Source organism: Habropoda laboriosa, unplaced genomic scaffold (assembly GCF_001263275.1).
Source record: "Habropoda laboriosa isolate 0110345459 unplaced genomic scaffold, ASM126327v1 scaffold589, whole genome shotgun sequence".
NCBI classification, from domain to species: Eukaryota; Metazoa; Arthropoda; class Insecta; order Hymenoptera; family Apidae; genus Habropoda; species Habropoda laboriosa.
The window spans coordinates 85942-90446 of record NW_017100726.1 but is presented as its reverse complement, the minus strand read 5'-3'; positions in this window follow the sequence as shown (position 1 = coordinate 90446).

Genomic DNA, 4505 nt, shown 5'->3' with positions numbered 1-4505 from the left:
ATTGATCATTTTGTCCTTAAGGAAGAATTTAAAGGAAAAGTATCTATTAAATTGTATTTGCATTAATATAGAAAAAATCTCAACCTATTTGGAAATTGTTATCAAAAAGAATTTTCTATTATTTCTAACCGGTATCGATCAAATAGAGATGGATCAAATGCAGATCCCATTCTCACAAAGTTTTAGTACAGAAATCTGTCGATTAAAACACCACATTTTAATATACCCTCAATTATTCTCTATCTCTTTGCCCGTCAGATGACTCTTCTCTTACTCAACGTCTTTACTTCTGTAATACATATCTAACATCTAACATTTTACAAAAGTAACTTTCCGTATTTTGTTTTTTCCCTTCATTAATATACTTCCGTACCATTTGTCTTCTTTTTATTTCTTTCAATATTTCTTCTTCCTTTTCTACTTCTCTCTGTCCACGTAAAGCTTTAAATCACATATGGGCAACACCCGGCCCTAATCACGCATCTACAATTCTCTGTCGCATATCTTCCGACGTTGTTGGAGGTCCTTTATAAACTTTTTCCTTCAATGCACCCCCTAAAAAGAAATGCTTAACACGTTGAGCGCGGAGCCGATTTCGCTCTGCTTCCCGTTCAGGCGGCACACAACGGCGATCACTTCGCGAGCTGTTCGGTTGTAGAGTATAAACAGAAGATAACAAATGCGCTCACACGGCATTCAGACGAAGAAATAATTGGGTTGATAGAAGAAGGGTTCATAAATTGCCAAAAAAAAGAAGGAGACGTGCATAACATTTATTTTTTAAACACGATACTGCCGGTCCCACGGATCGAGGCCACCCAAACGAAAAGTTCACTGTCAGTCCCCACGGACTGACGCCGCCTAAACGGAAAGTTCACTGTCAGTCACCACGGACTGACGCCGCGCTTAACGTGTTAACCATCAATGCAGACGTCATAGAAAGAACTAAGCAGTCATTTCTTAACCGTTTACGCGAGTATATTGCTGCTAGTGGACACCATTTTGAGCATCGATTTAATTAAGGTAAATTATATTTTTTTAACGTCTCTTTGGTTTAGATGAAGAATAAATACTTTTTATGGTGCTTGCCGAGTTCGTCTCAGTATCTCCTAAAAGATGGGTGTAAAAAAATTGTAGGTTTACCTATAAAAAACTGAAGGTGATCTTGATAACTCTGGAAAAAAAGGGTTAACAAAAAATTTGGTACAATCCTCTTAAAGCCCTCCTTGAATCATGTTATTTTAGCTAAAAAAACTTCCGATCGAACCGCTAACAGCAGAATAATCTAAGCTGATCACGCTTCGTGGTCCACCCTGTATATGTATGTTTATATTAATCTGTCTCAGTACGTTGATCATTTTTGCTGTTACTATTACACAGACACACACTCATTTCTCCTAATAATTCAACAATCATTCTACCCTCCATAAGAATATGAACAAAAATGGTCCCATTGAAAAAAATACCGATAACCTTGAAATCTCGTAAAAAAAATGACTTTGGAAAAAATTTTTTCCATCATCAGATGTGCCCCGTGAAACAGTATAACTTTGTCCTTTGGAGTTTTTTCATACCACCAACAATAACGGAGATATTTAAGTGTTCCCATTTAAATGCCCCACCCTGTATTATAAATTTTATGTAGAGCTTTATGCCAAAGCATTGTATCATAAATAAATGAAATATGAAGTAGCAACTTGTTTTAATTGATTTAATAGTAATTCATTTTATTTAATAATTTGGTCCAGCCCTTGCCTTGACTCGGACACAGAATGATACATAATTTGGCCCCCGAACTAGGAAAGGTTTCCCATGCCTGCTTTAAGGGGGTCTTTTAGTGTGACGACCGTGTTTTTAGGCCTTCTTTGCTAATTTATTACAGAAGTACGGTAACAGTTATCAACATGAGCTTTATTCCTATGTATTTACTTGTCCTTGAAGAATCATTACAAATTTCTTTTATTGAAAAATAATTAAATATGGTTGCTGTGGAACACGTCAAACAGGAGCATGCCAAAAAGAAGTAGGTCCATGGTTGCCATGATTTGAGCTGTTCTGCTTATCAGAAATAAAAAAATCCAATTGATTCTTATTTAGTATGCATGTCGCTATGTTCGGTAGTAGAATAAAAGAAAAATATTGAAAATTAAAAAAATGGCGGCACTTTGAATATGAAGTATCGATTTTTTCGACTTTTTTTCGTCTTTCAGAGGCTCTAAAAATCAGAAAAATATATATTTTGGCATAATTCTACTACCGACCATAGCCACACATGTTCTGAAGACATGTGCAAAATTTGAGTTCGATTGGTTCAGTAGTTTTTGCCAGATCGTGGCAACCGTTTCAGAAAACATGGTTCCGAGAAAAGCGCGTTTAAAGTTTTCTCAGAAGTACATTCTTAAAGAGTTGTACTTTCGATATATGCAAAAAAATAAAAATCGATTTTTTGAAATCGTCACAGTAGAAGATCAGTGCCATTTACATTCTCCCTACCGGCGGCCTTTGATGTGTCACACTAAACGAGCTATAACCGTTATTTTATTGCAGTGCCATTTACATTCTCCCTACCGGCGGCCTTTGATGTGTCACACTAAACGAGCTATAACCGATATTTTATTGAATACAACTATAAAACTTCAGGAGTAGATTCTTAAAGAGTTGTACTTTCGATATATGCAAAAAAATAAAAATCGATTTTTTGAAATCGTCACAGTAGAAGACCGCCTTGAATTGTCAACTGTTGTTTCCATTTTTTTCACTCTATACATATACTCTTTTTACGCCTTTCTTTCTGTTTGGTGCATTCACTACCACACTTTTCTTTCTTTTCGATTTTTCCGTTTATCATTGCCACTGAAACCCTTTCCTTTAATTGTTTCCAACAGTTCCTAACATTTTCTGACATGATTTCCAACATTGTTCCTGACATTATTCTCTCTTTGCGCGCACGTATAGTGCTTCAGAAGTTTACTTTTCGTTTTTTCTCTGCTTTCTTCGTCTATTCAGATCGTCGTCAGTCCTATTCCGTCGAATGCTTCTACAAATTTCCAGAAGTCCGGATTCCTATTTATATGCCCTGACGCATTCCAAAAGTACACAGAAGCTTCACCTATCTTGATCCATCCTCTTCGGTTTTACTTCGGTTTAACTTACCAAATATTTCATTCTGCCAGAATATTCATCTGTCTTCCACTTTTATCTTTTGCAACCTCATTTTTACTTTTCTTTCTCATTCTCCTCCTTCCTCTGCCACAACTACTAACTTTGATGGTATCTCCCTTTCTTCCTCTGTTATATCGTAGACTATAAAGATTGTACACCCTTTTAGCTCTTTCTTTCGCATTATTTCTTTCTTCGCTTCTTCATTCTTAAGACCAATGTTCGATTGTCCTTGTCCGGTCGCGCAGCCCACCGGCCAGTAACACATCATAAACTAATAAACAGTCCTTTCCAGCCGTCTTCCTAGCCCCTAACAAATTCCTCCCCTACCATAAAGCAGTTCAAGTCGCAACCTGGTCATGTTTCCTATCCCTTTCCCCTTTCCGGGTTTTTCCCAAATTATTTAAACTTTTGCCCACCACCTTCACCCTCACGTTCTCCTTCCACTAGTTTCCTAATGTCCAATCACACTTCCGCATTTTTCGAGACCTTCTTTTCCACCACCTTCAACGTCCAACCAATCAGAACATACACCGACCCAATATATACCCACGTACCACCACAAAATAAAGAGTTCAAAAAAGACACTTCACGAGGACAAGGAAAACCAAAAGACACATCTCAAGTATCATTCCTTACCTCCGGAAACGTTCGTAAGGAAAAACACTGTACGATACGCGGTGTCGAAACATCGGAGTGAAGAGTTACGACCTTCACTAACGCGCCGTCTTTAGTAAAGTAGATCGCGTTGCATCGCGAACTCGTGCAAAAACAACCAAGTAGAACTACATAATTAATTTTTCCTATTTCCTAACAACCTCGTTCATTTCATTTTTTTACCACGTGAAGAAATTTTTAAACATCCTTTTTTGCATTTCTCCTTATCTCCATCCTGGTACGTATTGCTAGTAGATTCTTTCCTGTCCTGTTTATTATACTTTTTGGTTAAATTTTTCAGTTTTTCTACGTCTCCCCTATTTCACTGCCTATTTTTTCAGCTATCTCCACTGTAATTATTTCTTTGATTGTATTCATCTTATGATCTCCACCTGCTCTCTCTTCTGTTAACTCAATTCTTTCTAATTGTTTCATTTTGTACTCCGTCTCAATTATCCCTTCTTTTAACACATTCATTGCTCACTTTAATTTATTTTCCACATTTTGTTTATTTGGTCCGTTTACTCCTCTCTAGTATCCCTCAACAGTTTTCCTGTTTTCAACTCTCTTTTATTCATCGCTAAATATTTCAAAGGTCTTTTTTATGTTAGATTATACCTTTAACATGCCCCTCATCTGTCTGTTCCTTCTTTTCTGTTTCTATCTAATAATATCTTCTATCTAATAAA